The 17,130-nt window shown below is 47.6% G+C and overlaps 1 protein-coding gene across 1 annotated transcript in view; it reads left to right on the forward strand.

Annotated features, from left to right (window-relative positions):
- The first annotated feature begins 947 nt into the window (after window positions 1-947).
- Window positions 948-17,130, forward strand: part of LOC101518458 (core histone macro-H2A.2) — a 44,069-nt gene continuing 27,886 nt past the window's right edge. The window contains exon 1 of the mRNA XM_004583445.3: window positions 948-1,165. The gene's annotated coding sequence lies outside the window, so the exon portion shown is untranslated. The remainder of the gene's footprint in view (window positions 1,166-17,130) is intronic.

Below are 17,130 nucleotides of genomic sequence, written 5' to 3' on the forward strand. Positions count from 1 at the left end.
CAGACCCAGAGGGGTTCCCACTCGGGCCCATCAGAGGCTTTCAATCACTCCCCCACCAAGGCCCCACCCCCAACCTAAACAGTTACAAGCCCACAACCAGAAGCTCAGGGTCACCAAGTGCTGGGGGCTTTCAGAAATGGTGGTTGTGACCAAGGCAGCAGAATTCCGCTCCCAGGGGCTTCTCTTTCAAGGAGAAATCAAAGGAATGTGGACAGCCCATGAGCGGCTCCCACTCCTCATACACAAAGGAGAGTGCATGGTCTCCAGGAGCAAGAAGCAGTCCTTAATCCCCTGCCGCTTGCACCACACCACCCCATGAAGATGTGTTTTCTAGAAACTAATAAGACCCAGTCCTTAAGACAATAGCCTCGTCAGAACCCTTCTAGCTATGGGATATGACAAATTTACACACTATAAAGCAACCCAATTAAAAATTACGCCCGTGCCCTTGGTGTTAAATACCAAAACATCCATCTGCTACTCCAAATATTACACAACTGCAGATTCTGAATTATTTAGGTACTCGTTTCTAGAAAGGGGCCAGACATGCATAGAAATTCCCCGCCTGGCCGCCGTAGCCGCCCCAGGCCAGTCTTCTCGGAGGTGGACACAGATGTTTCTGGATTTGTTATTTCAGGGACAAGAGACCCTCGAGGGTGGCATTTTCCACGTCCACCACGCACGCCGCCTGCTCCCACCAAAGGTGAATCCAGCGAACAGGACGCGCCGGATGGTGACCACTAGGAAGCCTCTATCGCCAAATCCGCGGACAGCCTGATGCTAGCGAGCAGCCCGCGGTGCCTCCAGCCCAGCCACCTCCGTTACTTGGCAAAACGTACGCTGGTTCCTAGAGGACAATAGCTCATCAAACCCCACCGAGAGCCCCGGGCCCGTCGCGGCGCCTGGGCTGGCGGGGGATGAGGCTGAGCGACTCCTCCTAGAGGTGGTTATGTGGAGAAGGAGCAATCCCTTCTCCCTCCTCCTCCTCCCCCCCGCTACTATCCGCGGCCCAGAGAACTGCCGTTGCCGCCATTGACACGCACAGATAAAACCCAAAGAAAGGCAAAGAGTCCTGCCCGGCACCGGCGCCGCGCGGGCCGAACCTGCGCCCGGGGAGGGGCGCGCAGAGGGCAGCGGGCGCGCGGAGCAGGCGGCGCAGCACCAGGTGAGCCCGCCATGGCCATGGCATTATTGTTTCGGGGGCTCCGGGTCTGGAAACAAAACGCGCCGCCCGGGCAGTGCAGGGGCCCGAGAGGGCCACCCCTACCTCTCACCCCTGCCGCTGCAGGCGCACCCCCGCCCCGGGTACCCACTCACCCCCTGCAAAAAAAATAATACATCCAGCTGCCCAACTTGGTTCCTCGGGAAATAAAGGGGGGAGGGCAATGCTAAAGAAGCGGTCAGATTCCTGAGGCCGGCCAGGGGCCGAGGGTGACTTGGGCTACAAGGGAGGGCGAGAAGAGGGATGCAGGGTCTGGCGGTGGGCCCCGGGCGCGGCTGGACCTGGAGGGAGCCTCGAGAGGCTTGGGGATGTGGAGTTTGGGGCGCAGAAGAAGGAGGTGGGAGGCACCCAGCCGCCAGAAGGCCTGGGAGTAGGACCGGGTCTGCGCCAGGGCCGAGGGAGCCCAGAGAGGGCCGACCCGGAGCCTCCGAGGGTGCCCGGGCTGGGTGCCTGCTGCTCCGAGCTGACAATGGAACGGGCGCCGAGCCGCCTGGCGGAGGGAAGGGACCGGGGTCCGCGGGGCGGGCGGCGCCGGCGAAGGTCAGACCGGGGACGCCCGGAGGCGGAGGCGAGGTCCGGGGATTGCTGCGCAGCCACGGATGTAAGGGGCCGGCTGGCGGGCTGGCGTGCACCCCGGGGCTGGCGCGGAGGAGGGCGCGGGGCTGGGCACTCCCCTCCGGTTCCCTTTCCGGGGCGCCCGGTGCCGACGCGCGCTGCGCTTACACCGGGAAATGGCGGCCCCTCCACGACTCCTCCTGGGCAATCCCGGGTTCCCTCTTTGCGCGGGAAAAAAAATAATATTAGATAAAAAGGAAATAAAAGTAAGAGTGGACTCGGCGTGGGAAAGGGCAGCGCCGGGCGCCCGAGTGGGTGTAAACGCGCGCGGGGACCAACCCTGAGTCTCCGGGCTCCCAGCCAACCCGCTATCCCGGCGCACCCTGGTTCAGCCTCGCCAGCCTCCCGCATCGCGCCCGGGGCTGTCTTTTCCCACCTCTCCTCGTGGGGGCGCTCTCAGCTCCTGCCCTCTTTGTTCACCACTGAACAATGGCCAAAGGACCTTGGTGCCCTGCAGGCCAGGTGAGCCACCTATCCTGAGAAGCTGCCGCAGGCCACTGACTGTTGTTGGCAATAAATGGACCCCTGTGGCTCTTCGTTAGATCTCTTGCCTAGCAGCAGGTTTTGAGCGGAGCAGATGCCTGCATGCATGAGGGGCACAGTGGGCCTGTCTCCCCCACCTTGCACAAGCCCAGCTCCCCTGCTAGAACAACCTGGGTGCAGCTCACAGGAAGTCATCCCTTTCCCCCAAGACCAACCTGGAGATCCTGGAGGACAGGTAGAGAGAGTCAATCTGGCTTCCTTTTCTTCTGTTTGCCTTGAGATGCGACTGTCCCCTCCCAGCACAGCACAGTTAGCTCTGATGTGACCCAATGGGTGTGAGAGAAAGAGCACCTTAGAGCAAGGATGCCTGCTAGTTTAGGATGCTTCACCACAGGCATGACTTGGCGTGTTCATACTGAGCTGCAAGTTCTCCAGGCTTTCAGAAAAAAGTGGAAGGAAATGTCCAGGGCTCACAGCGCTGGTAGGATGTGACCTACTTTCAGAATTGCTTTAGTCCGGCATCACCATGTCAGCAAATACAGGCCCCAGCGTATGGAAACACTTCTCCCACATCCCATTATCCACATCTTCCCTGTCCTATCTGAAAACTTGCGTGTTATTTTCTTGCCTTGACACCCTCTGTCTCCTGTGCCTACCCATTGGCTCCTCTTCGGGAAGTCTGGACCCCGAGTGCCCCTGCAGAATCTGACCCCCACCCTTCCCGGCCCCAGTCCGGCCTCTGTCTGATTCCCTGCTTTCGCTCTGCCATCTCCCAGTGGGTGGGACACCCTGCTAGCTCTTGTCTGAGACAGCCCGTCTGTTTTCACTGCCTCCTGCCAGCAAAGCAGGAGGCAAATGCTGTCTTCGGCAACTTTGAGCAACAAAGTTCTCTGTAACTTGTTCAGGAGGCAGCGTTTGGAGAGCATGCGCAGAAATTCAACCAGCTTGCTGCATGATCTTTATTCTCGAGAAGTGACGTTGACATCAGACACCGTCTTGGCTACTGCTTTTGCATGGTGTGCCTCATACAAGCACAAGCAAAGAACATCTGGTTGGAGAGCACCTCGGGAGTGTGTGTTGAGTACCAGTTCTGAAACACCTTGAGATGAGAGGAGAAATGCAAATCTGACCCGGTCTCGTAGATCGCACAACCCCAAGCCCAGTAGATAAATTCTGCCTGCGAGTAGAAGAGGTAAAAAGGGATTTTGCCAAGCCAGCGGAAAAACGGGTGCTTTTGTATGCTGCCATTGGGTGTGAACATTGAGCACAAGGAGGAGAGTTTGCCCTGTCAAATGAACAGTGCACATTCATGTGGTCCCATGTCCCAGTGTATGTCCACAAGGGATAGGTGCATGCTTCTTCAGCCTGTGTAAGGGAATCTTAGGCAGAATTGGTAGTTCTGAAATTAAGAACAACCTGACAGCCATCAGTAAGAAATGGCTGGATATTAGGCAGTGATTGAAAAGAATGAAGCAAATCTATATGTATCAAGATGGAAAAATAACCAAGATATACTATTCATTTTTTTAAATATTTATTTTTTATCGGAAAGGCAGATTTATAGAGAGGAGGGACAGAGAAAAAGATCTTGCATCCCCTGGTTCACTCCCCAAATAGCCACAATGGCAGGAGCTGAGCCGATCTGAAGGCAGGAGCCAGGAGCCTCTTCTGGGTCTCCCACAGGGGTGCTGGGTCCCAAGGCTTTGGGGCATCCTTGGCTGCTTTCCCAGGCCACAAGCAGGGAGCTGGACAAGAAGTGGAGCAACTGGGACATGAACTGGTGCCCATATGAGATGCCAGTGCTGCAAGGCAGAGGATTAGCCAGTTGAGCTATTGTGCTGGCCCAATTGCAGAACCATGCACATTGCATATATAGTTAATATACTGCTAATAAAACAACAGGGTTCTAAATGCATGTATCAATGGGCAGGCAATAAGTAGTGAACATCTAAAGGTAACAGAATGTGTAATGTGAGTCACAAATATACTCTCCAGACATCCTAGACACTGAGACAAGAGTCTCAGAAGGCTCTTGAGGACCAGGAAGTTGGGATGCTCGAGGTAGAGTGTGACCTTAGCCAGCAACTGGTTTCAACTTCATAATGGAAACTAACCTGTCAGGTGAGCATCCTGGCCCACCCTGCCGTGGTCTAGGTTGAAGGATGAACTCAAAACCCTTGACAACTTCTTACATCACTAGGATTCTGCAAATATCTCTAGATAGGAGAAAGAAAATCAGTGAACTAGTAAGGAAGAAAATGAGTTGTCAGAACTGTGTTGGAAGTGGGCATTTTGGAAAAGCAATGTAGGGAAGACTTGAGGAATGCTTCCTTTTGGGTACACACGGGATGCAATCATGTCAGCAGTTAGGCTGCAGGAAAAGATGTGTCTAGGAAGGCAGTGCATTATCTACAATGGCCGTGTTTTCTAACTGGGCTGCAGTGGGTTCACCGCTATGTGGGAGACCTGCAGTCCACATCCAAGGGGCTGTTTGAAGCCCTGGCTGCTCCTCTTCTGATCCTGCTTCCTGCTCATGTACCCAGGAGGCAGCAGACAATGGCCCCAGTGCCTAGGTCCCTGACACCTGCTTGAGAGACCCCAGATGGAATTGGGAAGTTCCAGGTTCCTGCTTTCAACCTGTCAGCCCTGACTTGCAGGCATTTGGGAATTAACCAGCAGATGAAGATGCCTCTCTCTACCTTTCAAATTAAGCAAGCATGTTGAAAAGCCATATTTTATTAGCCTTTAAATAAATTAAGAGTGGGCAGTTACTGAATAATTCTGATCACTCAAGTCCCATTCGTTTTTTGGATTATGACTTTATGATATTGTAATTCCCACCCTGTGATGACTGTGAATTTTCAGCCAGACGGAACTGCAGAATAGATGAGGTTAGACCAGGATGGAGTCCCAGGCACCCAGCTGAGGGATAAGCCAAAGTGTCCCCTGTCATGAAGATTCCTGGTGGATTCCGTGGCTCTCAGAGTGTGCATGAAGTTAAAAATTCCCTGACTGCCTCTTTGCAGCAGTTCCTAATGTCCGCAGGAGAGATAGGCAGAGGCCGCGGAGTTCTCAGCCTTCATTTTCATGCGCACAACTTTGAGTGCTGTGGTCTTGCAAGAATTGAGTTTGAAATGAATGGATGGAAGGAAAGACAGAAATCTGCTCAGGAAAATATTGAGCTGCATTCTGCCAAAGCCATTCTCCATGCTGGCTGCTATGTAGAGCAAGTCCTGACAGTACATGTCTCTGCCACCCAGACTACTCAGTCGTGAATAGTTTCAATGTTATTAATTCATCTAATATTGACCACAGACTAGAGGTAGGTACCCTTAGTAACTGCATCTCACATACAAGAAGTTTGGAACATGCCCAATCACCACACACAGGGCTTCAGCCCAGGCAGCCCAACTGCTTACACTTTTGCTCCCAGACTAGCAGACCATATTCCTAAAGACTCCTTATTAAAAAAAAAAATAAGTTTTTTTTATTAGAAAGTCAGATATAGAGAGGAGAAGAGACAGAGAGGAAGATCTTCCATCTGCTGATTTACTCCCCTAGCGGCCACAATGGCCAGAGCCAACCAGACTCCAAGCCAGGAACCCAGAGCCTCTTCCAGGTCTCCCACGGGGGTACAGGGTCCCAAGGCTTTGGGCTGTCCTCGGTTGTCTTCCCAGGCCACAAGTAGGGAGCTGGATGGGAAGCAAGGTCGCCGGGATTAGAACCAGTGCCCATATGGGATCCCAGTGCATGCAAGGAAAGGACTTTAGCCACTAGGCCACTGCACGGGGCCCAAGACTTCTTATTTGCGTCACTGTTTTATCCATCTGTGATAAATGTGTGATAAAGAGTATCAGATTGATTCCTATAACACCATGCTTTCAACTGTCTTGTCACAAAATATTAAATAAGATGAATCTGGTGGTTTCTCTGAAGGCCTGACTGCTCATTTATCCATCTCACCATCCATCATACTTTGCCCAATTTATTTGACTGGCACTGCCAATTTGAACTTGGAATGGAGTAAGTAATTCAAGTCAATATTCCTGTGCTTTGACAGAACAGTGTCTGGAAGAACATGCCGTGCACCAGCCGGGCACTGACTCCCACTGATTCGGTGAACTCTTAAGAGTCGGCTGCAGACACTGTATTCTTTAACCCCAAATTACAACACACGCTCTGCCCAAGGACTTGGGGGGTTGCCTGTGGGTATGAGAAGCAGTCCTAATGACACAGTTCAGATGTCTAAAATTGGGATGTTTCCTTGACAACAGGAAAAAATTGTAAGATAAAAATCAAGAGTCCTGGAATACAGGCCCTGTGTTTACCGGGCTGGTCCTACCAAGGGTGTGTATACACAGTGATGCAAGTTGGCCTTCACCGCTCACTGAAACCATTAAAATTAAATGGTAGTGGTGGGCTTCAGAGAGGCCAGTTCCAGCAGTGGATACAACATACAACATGTACTGTAAGGTCGTGATCATCTGTTGGGCTCTCCATCAGCATGGCAAGCTTCCACACCCATCAGCCTTGCACAATTGCAATGCAGTGAACATAGATTCTCATGTTGCCCCGCCTCCCACAATGCCACACACTGCCGTTGAATCTCAGCTGTCTTGTAGTCTCCCACAGAGATCCTTGTCTCCAGGCAGAGAGAAGGCAGGCCTAGCAACCAGGGAAGCAGATTTCTCAGGTTCAGTTCTCTTTTCTATGAGTATCGGTGTGTGATGACCTAGTAACTGAGCGTGGATGGTGACCATTGGGGATGATCTAGGAAGGAGCCCCGGATGTGCCGCCCTCTGCCTGGCTCTCGCTCCTCTCTGTTGGTGAGTGGCAGAGGTCGGGAAGGAGTCTTGAGTGGAACTTCTCCTGGAATGGCAATGTCCTGGCAACCTGGGCAGGACCTGACACCAGTTGGCAGGTGGTTCTCACGTGCAACTTTCCAGAGCCCAGGATTCCTCAATGAGCAGGGCAGGAAAGCGGAACACTCCAAGCCCTCAGGTCTCCAGGACCCTCTGCACTCCAAGCAAGACAGCGCCCCTCCATCTGTTCTGTAGCCTAGAGCTCTTGTAAATCTTTGTTCAAACAACAAGGGGATTCTGAAAAGTCTGTAAGTTTGCCTAAGGGTCACAGGTGCTCCAGGTGGCACTGGAGGGGGGATCCCCTCAGTCCTCTCCCCCTCCCTCTTCTGAGCTGTGAGGCTCACAGGGTTGGACCCACAGAAGGAATGGTGCCCTTTGTCAGTGGAAGCCCAGTGGAGGGCCGAACGGTTATAGGAACCCACACACGCCTAACCAGGGAGCCACACTTCCTTCCAACAAAACTGGAACAAAAGTGCCCAGTTCTCATTCCCCACAGCACAGCAGTCACTGCCTGAGGACTGACAGTCAGAAAAATAGGCAGGGGGGCTCAACCATGGAAGGGAGAGAGGAAGGGGCCCTGGAGTGGCTACCTCTCCTAAGAGTGCAGTCCGCAAAACAGCTGACCCATTTGGCTACTCTGGCAAACAGGAGTGTCCATGGAATCCCTAGTGAGTCAGGAGACATCACAGGCCATGGCCCTCCTGCTTGGCTCACACGGAGCCAGGTCCCTGCTGAAAAGGGCTCTTCGCCCACTGTTCCTATGTGTGAGCTCTCAGGAGTGGAAAGACATGAGGAGTCCCGCCAGCCCCAGGAGGGGTTTTGTCCGCTATGAATAACTAGATTCCAGAAGGTCAGTAAATTCGTGCTCCAGCTGACTTTGCTGTGGGATGCATTACTAACTCAGGTCCAAAGAAAACTGCAAGTGTTGTTAGTCCTTTTTCATTTTGCTATGACCAAAAGGGAACAAACATACTTATGTAAAAAGCTATATAAGGCTAATCTGAACAAACTTTATAAAGTATGTCTGTTCCTTAAAAAAAAAAAAAAACCTTGTAACTGGACAGTTAGTATGGCAGAGTTAAGCTGCATCCAAGATCAGAGTGTCTGGGATAAAATCCATGTGCTTCCAATTCAGCCTCCTGCTTGTGCACACCCTGGCAGGCAGGGGGCGAGGCCTTAAGGTCGCAGGTCCCTGCCACTCGCACAGGAGATCCAGATGGAGCTCTGCGCGCCTGGCTTTGACCTGGCCCACCTCCCCGCCCCACCCCCCGCCTTAGGAGTTTTATCTTTCTCTCTCTGTTTCTCAGTAATTCTAGCTTCCTTAAACTTGGGGGCGGGGCGGGGAACCCGTATCCCGAAGACCATAGAATGTGTAACATACATGCAGCATCATGCAGTGGCAGCAGGTACCCCAAGTCCAAAGCCATCTCCACCCACACCGGTTCTCCCCAGTACCACTGGGATGCCTGAATGGCCAGCTGCACACGCCCTGCCTCTGAACTAAGGAGAATGTGGTGGCAGTTGAGCTCCGACTCCCCCCTGACATGACTTGAAACACTGTTTAAAAACGGAATGATTTGTTATCCAATAGTATAATTTAAATAAATTGGATTAATGCTTGCTTCTAACATTCATGGTTGGTTAATTTGGTTAATTTGATCTGCGTGTCATTTTGATAAAATTGCATTTGATATAGCTTTTTACATTATAAATTGTTAATGTGCTTTAACATATATGACGATAAAATTATTGACTATTCCCCCTCACTTTAAGGTGGCCTTGAAAGAAAATGGTTTGGAAACTATTACTTGTGCAATAATGATTTGCCCTTGGAGTTCACAAATGGAAGTGTAATAGAGCAAGTGATTTAGCTAGTATTACTGAAAATGGTCTTTACAGCCACAAAATAATGCTAACAAACTATTATTATTTTAATACAGTACTTAGGGTAACACACCAAAATATATGAGAATTCTATTACATGCGAGAGTGTCTTAGAGAAGAGTTTAAAATATACTTCTACAAATGGTTCATGTCTTTATATTGAATTCCCTTGTGCCCCACCTCATTTTATTTCATCTCATTTGATTCTCCCAAAGGATCAGTTTAAGCTGACAAAGGGAAGATGCCTTCTTGCAATGTCTACTCCACTTTTCATATTTACAACATAAACAATTCTGAAGCACAATACCACAGACTAGGGACATATCACATGGGTGAAATCTGAACACATTGAATAAATTCCAGCAATTTCAACACAATACAGGAATCCATTAGAGGATGAATCTCATGTTCATGAACATTTCAGAAAACTGCCTTTAAATTTCTAGAAAAATACATTTCCAGCATTAAAGAGCTGTAAGACCTCTTTTTTCTGGGTGCAAAAATCACATCTATTTGAGAGCTGTTGGGTTTCTACACTTCTGAAGAGAATGATCTCCATGCTTGCACCAACTTGATGAACCCTCGCCTGGGAGACACTGGCCTGTGGCGCTTGTCCCCAGCCCTGAAATGACAGACTGTACGGCCTGTCAGTGCCTCTCTGCAGATGCTTGCTTGACTGCAGAAGACACCGTCATTTCTAACAGGATTGCAGGTCTCTGAACAGCCCAGGCTGTCAGTGTATCCTGATCCATGTGAGTTTACAAAAAATGATAACGCCAAGAAGCTGCTTGAGAAAAACCGGACAGAATGATTCATCTTCATCAGCTCTTTACCCGTGAAAAAGAACTTGTTTAAAAGAAAAGAAAATATTGGTCTCAAGAGACCAGATATGTTTGTTTTTTGATGAAGGCATTTGGTGGGTACAAAAAATTTTCTGTGTCTCCCCAAAACCAGTTCATTCAATTAGAACAAATGCTTAGAATTTTTCCCTCTTTCCTCTCTCCCTTCTGGGGTTATAGCAGAATTTTCAATATTGTTTAAGGAAATCCCATATGCTAAAGTTGTGCAAATACAGGCATAATGAATTGCATTCAAATTATAGTTTCTTCTCATACAAAATTTTATACTCTTCAATTATCTCAAGATCAATTCATTTCCAATGACTTACCTGGTGATGAAAGCGATTAATTTTTAACATGACATTATTACTCAATTATGAAATAGTCGAGCAATTTCTGCTTATCAGTATATTCATTTTTAGGTTCATCTACAAGTAAGGCTGTTAAGAGATTGAATTAAAATGACACTTTCAGTTTCTAGTTCAAAATGATGGACTGAGCGCACACGTGCTTCCTTTCAATTGGCAGATACATCTAACTGCTTGTGAAAATCAGTGTTGTCCTTTATTCTCAAATATGGATGCGTAGCCCAAGATCACCAGGCATTTAAGCAAAGACAACATGAAAGAGGAAGATGAAATTAATAATTATAACATCTGCCTGCAGAAAATAATTTAGGGAGCAAAGATAACTTTATCACATTCTAATTAGTTTCAGAAAGATTTGAAGACAGGGTGCATTCAAAAAATAGGATGTTATGAAAAAGGAACAATCAGGACAAGAAAGAGCTCTTAGGGATTGAAAATATGAAAACTAAAATTAGACATTGAAGGAATCTTTAAAAAATAGGGCGAAAAAAGAAGAGAGAGAGAGGCTTGGAGCGACTCCATAATGTACTAAGCTAAGCTTTCAGCTGGTACCAGTATCCTACAACAGCACCAGGTCAAAGCCTGGCTGCTTGACTTCCAGCCCAGCTCCCTGCACAAGACCTGGGAAGGCAGTGAAGGATAACTCACGTCTTTAGACCCTTTGCCCATGTGGGAGGCCCAGAAGAAGCCTCTCTCTGTCTTTCCTTTTCTCTCTGTGTAACTCTGACTTTCAAATAAAAACATAAAAATAAATCTTTTTTAAAAAGAAAGAATAAAAAACGAAAGACTTGGAGGAGAAATCTAAGAGATCAACAAACATCTGTTTTACAAACATCCCCATAGGGGTAAGTGGAGGGAAGCGTGGGAAAGCATAAGTGCATATGTGATAGGAAAACTTTCCTACATTACATAGACCTGAGTCTTCAGATTGAGCCGGTTTATAGCCAAATGTCAGGCAGGATGAAGAGGGGAGGGGAGGACCAATGAATTCGAAGTGTTACAGCAAAATTATTTTGATACTAAAAATTATACACCCTGATGAATGATAATCCAGAATCAATCAAGACGGTTCTTTTGGGAGCAGCATTGTGACGCATTCAGCTGCTGCGTGCAACACCGCCATCCCATGTGCTCAAGCCCATGTACCCATGAAAGAGACCCAGATGAAGCTCTTGAATCCTACCTACAGCCTGGCCTGGCCCTGGGGGGCCCTGGGCCATTTGAGGAATTAACCAGCAGATGAAAGATCTCTAGCTCCCCTTTCTCTGTAACTCTACCATTCTTTCTTTCTGTCTGTCTTTCTTTTTTATTTATTTTTATTAGAAAGGCAGATTTACAGACAAGAGAGACAGAGAATAATATATTCCATATGCTAATTCACTCCCCACAGGGTCACAATAGCCAGAGCTAAGCCAATCCAAAGCCAGGAGCCAGGAGCTTCTTCGGGGCTCCCACACGGGTGCAGGGCCCCAAGGCTTTGGACCATCCTCTAATGCTTTCCCAGGCCACAGGGAGCCAAATGGGAAGTGGAGCAGCTGGGACACAAACTGGTGCCCATATGGCATCCCGTTGCTGGCAAGGGGATGATTAGCTAATTGAGCCTTCACACTGGGCCCTATAACTCTAGCTTTCAAATAAAATTTTTGAAAGACAATTCCATTTTTTGTAATGTGCGTGAAGAGTTACGGGATGTGGATATGCCTGAACTAAGCGTAAACCAAGAAACAATCATGAGACTGAGCAGGAGCAGGAAGCAGGTTGCAGGATGACTCCGGGAAGAACAACTCCTGCCCCAGACTGCAGCTGGAGGTCAGGGGGTTCAGGAACGGTGTCCACTGGGAGATCATGACCCCCACGGACAGCAGCAGAACAGAAGCTGAGTGATTTGGAAGATATAGTAAAGGCTCATTTTAGTTTGTTCAACAAGAACAACCACCACCAAAAAAAAATGCAGTTGTTGCTCATTTATCTGAATTCCATATCTTCACATTTTCCTACTGGCTACAATTCATTTGTAACCCCCAAATCAATATCCACGGACTTTGGATGGTCCCTCATAGGCATGCACAGAGCATCAAACCCTATGTGTTGCCTCACTTGCACAGTTCAAACACACAGTGAACAAGGCATGCTCTCCCTGCTTGCTTCAGCCCTCCCCCTAACAGATGCGCTCTTTGCAATCGTTGCCATGCTGTATGTTTTGTTATGTCTTTGTTGGCGCTTGCTGTTCAAAATGGCTCACCAACACCATGAGGTGCTGCCTGGTGCTCTCACATGCGAGGATGAGAGACAACATATGGAGGAAGCACAGGTGTTAGATAAGTGCCCTTCAGGCATGAGTATGGTCCTGGTGGCCGTGAGTTTGGTGTTAGGTGAACCAACCACGTATACCCAGTAAGATGTCTTGCAACAGAAACATCCTCAGGACAAGACTGTGTACTGATCAGTGATGAAAGTGTAACCAGAGGCTGTATCCCGAGGAGAATGGTTCTGTGTGCGTTCGTTCTGCATTCTGGCCCCTTCACAGACCCCAACAACCACATACAAGAACTAACCATGAATTGACACTGCAGGCCCAGTCCCGCTCAGGCAGTCCACTTGGGCCCAGCCCCTCTCAGGCACCATTGGTGCTGTAGGCGCAGACCAGAGGCATGCTCTTGGGGGCCAGGGAGTGCCGGCTTGCAGGGGGATTGGGGGATGACATCGGCGCGGGTATGCAAAGATCTGGGCTCTCACATCCATACAGGCAGAACAAGCCTGGGGATTTCCTCACATTCTTGGTCCCAGGAGGAGGAGGAGGAGAGAGAAGAGCCCTAGGTCAGCACACTGACCTGGCGTGCTGGTGGACCAGCCTTGGGAAACTTTGCACATGGATCTTGAGTATGTGGAGGAGTAAGGTCCCACGTCAGCACACGTGCCTGGAGCTTGGCATCCTAGTGAGTGGGCAGAGCTCCAAGCCAGCACACCACCCCACCGGAACTGTGAATTGATCAGGGCAGGGGACAAGGGGATGTGTGTGAGGGAGGACCACTGAGGGAGTATGGTTGCAGATGAGAAATGACTTTTGGGGACTTCCATCGACAAGGCCACTGTAATTCCAAAACCAGGCCTCCTCGGTGGCTTAGATGGAGCAATGAATGGCATATTCAGATGCACGTGGAGGATATGGCAGTCCACTGGGGCCTGCAGAGGACACCTGGTATTACAGCAGAGGAAAAAGAGAAGAACAAGGGTCCAGCAGCGTGGCCTAGCAGCTAAAGTCCTCGCCTTGAACTCCCCGGGATCCCATATGGGCGCCGGTTTTAATCCCAGCAGCTCCACTTCCCATCCAGCTCCCTGCTTGTGGCCTGGGAAGGCAGTTGAGGACGGCCCAATGCTTTGGGACCCTGCACCCGCGTGGGAGACCCGGAAGAGGTTCCTGGTTCCCGGCTTCGGATCGGCGCGCACCGGCCGTTGCGCTCACTTGGGGAGTGAATCATCGGACGAAAGATCTTCCTCTCTGTCTCTCCTCCTCTCTGTACATCTGACTTTGTAATAAAAAAATAAATAAATCTTTTTAAAAAAAAGAGAGAAAGAGAGGAACAAATTGGTCAATTACCCCAGTCAAGTGTTGTAAGCAAATATCTGGATGAATGGAGACTCGAAGGTGGACTATGTCAGCCAATGGACCTTGGAAGGATTTCCTCATCCTTGGAGCAGTGAAACTGACAGCATTTCAGAACTATCTAAGCAACTTGAACAGAACCCACGCAGCATGCTCCATATGTGGGAACCCTGGGATGATATCGGGTGGCCATTCCCCATCCCTGGGTCCTGGGGCAGTAGGAAGGCTGGGTGTGATTTTTCCCATTATCTCTGCCTTTCCCCAGATACAAGAAGAAGAAAAAGAAAATTTGGAAATGATGGTCTCACCCACTTTCCCCCAATCCTCCATGCTTCCTACCCTAATCAACTATGTAAATACCATCAAAAATACAGATTTCTTTTTAAAACATGAAAAGAAAAGGAAAAAATGAGGCCAAGTGCAGTACCTTAGTGACTAAAGTCCTCATCTTGCAGAGCTGATCCAAAGCCAGGAGCCAGGAGCCTCTTCCAGGTCTCCCACGTGGGTGCAGGGTCCCAAGGCTTTGGGCCGTCCTCGACTGCTTTCCCAGGCCACAAGCAGGGAGTTGGATGGGAAGTGGAGCTGCCAGGATTAAAACCAGCATCCATATGGGATTCCAGTGCATTCAAGGTGAGGATTTTAGCCACTAGGCCATCACACTGGGCCCAACATCCCATTCTTTTTTTTTTTTTTTTTGTATTTTTATATATGTTTTATTAATTACACTGCATTATGTGACATAGTTTCATAGGCTCTGGGAATCCCCTCACCACTCCCCATACCCTCCCCCCATGGTGGATTCCTCCACCTTGTTGCTGTATTACATTTCAAATTCAGTCAAGATTCTTTCATTGCAAGAGTATACCAAGCATAGAGTCCAGCATCTTACTGTCCAGGTAAATTCAATAGTTTCTTGGGGAGACCATCTCTGGTCTGAAGGTAGAGATGGCAGAATATGATCCCAATCAATTTATTTATTTATTCAAAAAAATAAAGCAAACATTTATTAAACTGTAATAAAAACATTCCATCAAATTACAAAACCTGAGCAAGAAAAACAAACGGCACATGCTTAACTGTAGTTGACATTCAAATAAAATTTGCATTCCCAAAATATTATACAGTAATTAGAAAATACCAGCCAAAGTAATATTAGGATACTTTTACGTGTGATCTCAACAAATTTGAACAGAAGCAAATTTTAACAAAGGTAAATTTTACAGTGAAACATAGCAGTAGATTAAGGATCTTAACATGTTTATTTTACTGCTATTTGACACTATGATACAAAAATAAGAGGATTTACTTGACATATTTAATAAATATCTCATGGGCTGTTGAGTGCCTTACTGGTGAAAAGATTTAACTAGCTAATCTCATCAATCCATTTTGTACATTTAGTAAGCATCATCTCTGCCCTACATAACTCTTAATGCAATTCACAGCACATAAATGGTTATCATATTAAATACATAATCAACTCGGACTTCTCAACAACGAGGAAATTAGTAAACCATCAAATGGACTGCTTACCATACACTTTCCTCATAACTAAATAACACAAAAAAAAAATCAAAATAATATTTGTCATCACTCTAAACTATTGCCAGCAACTGACGGAAACTGCCAATTTGCCATATTCATGTTCACAACATGCTAAATATACTCTGCTGTTACTTCATCCATGGAATGCCTACATGCCTATAACAGAGAATTTTCACCATCTCTTGCCGTGGGACCTGACTTGCAGCAATCTATTAAAATCAATTTAAAGCGACAACATAACATCAACGACAATTTACAACATTATGGAATTAATTGACATGGTATTGAGTAACCAGTATGTTAAAAAAAAAATGCAAGTTCTTAACCACATCCTGTGACTACTTCATTGACATTTCAATTTTAGTTTATACACAGAACCGGCTGCTATACACCTTAAAATGGCTATAGGGTACTATTCAGCTGTCTCATGTCTATTTTCATTTTAGTATTTAGCAGTTTATAGTGTTGAAGCATAATTTTGCTGAACTTGGCAGATTTTAGGATAGTATAAACTGGGTTATAACTTTAACAAGGCATATGTCAACAATTGAGGTGCAGAACAGTTTTAGGAGGGGTGTGCAGAGAAATCTTCAATACCTTAGTGAGGAGTAATCAATCTTTGTGTCCTACCTAGTAAGGTATGTGTGAGTCCATGCTGACCATTTCCTGTCTGGTTCTAAGCTTTCCTTGTTGTTCTCTGCCTATCTATTCTAATTTGTATGTGTGTGTGTGTGTGTTTTAGGGAGGGGCGCTCTTGAGCGACCCTGATGGTCATTGCAAGAGAGGATGGGGATCCAAAGTTAGAACTAAGTAAGGACCAGAGAAAGCTCCTCTCCCTAGTCCCGAAGGAAGTTTCTTCAGCCCGCTCAGGGTTCCTGGCTGTTGTTCTGATGACCTTGGATCCTGCGAGGAAGGATTTGGGCTTCTTCCATTCCGTGTGGTAGATCCAAAAGGGGGTGGATGACCTCAGAGTTCTCGACCTCCGAAGGCACTCCAATTCCCCCGTGGTCTCTTTGGCAGTTGGGACCAACATCCCATTCTTGACGCTAACCATCTATCCTACTGCAGGACCACGAAGGAGAAGGAAATGTCACACTAGCGCCCCCTCTGTATTCTTCTGGGAACAACAGGTACAAAGTCTAACATAAGCGTTGCCTGTTGGCATCCTGCTTTCAAAATATTCCTAAAGACTGTCATATCTAGTAACATGTCATTTAACTTCATGGCATTGTAAATTTCTATTTTTCTTTCTATTATTGATTTTGTATTATGACTTTTCATTTAAGGGGATGTACAGTAGCTGTGAAATGGAGACTAACATCCAGATGTGAGGATGCAGTGTAGTATGCATTTCTGCTTCCAGACAAAGATGGACTTACAATGAAACTGTTTACTATATCTTGACAATATGATGCTGGACTCTCTGTCATTGTCCATGCCCGCAATGATGGACATATGACTGTATATGAAGAACTATATTTTAGTAATGATATAGAGGAACTAGGTGGGAGGGGAGGTAAGTGAGGAGGGGATAAGGGAAATGCCAGGAGCCCATGGAACTGTATAATAATAATAATATATAAAAAATATTCCTGAAGACAAAAAGTTCTAATGACGAAGCGAAATGTAAAGTGCTACGAGCCAAGACAATGAAAAGTATGGGTGGTAAAAGCAGGGGTGCGAGGACAGGGGCAAAGGACTGGGGCGA

Source organism: Ochotona princeps, chromosome 13, assembly GCF_030435755.1.
Source record: "Ochotona princeps isolate mOchPri1 chromosome 13, mOchPri1.hap1, whole genome shotgun sequence".
Lineage (NCBI taxonomy): Eukaryota > Metazoa > Chordata > Mammalia > Lagomorpha > Ochotonidae > Ochotona > Ochotona princeps.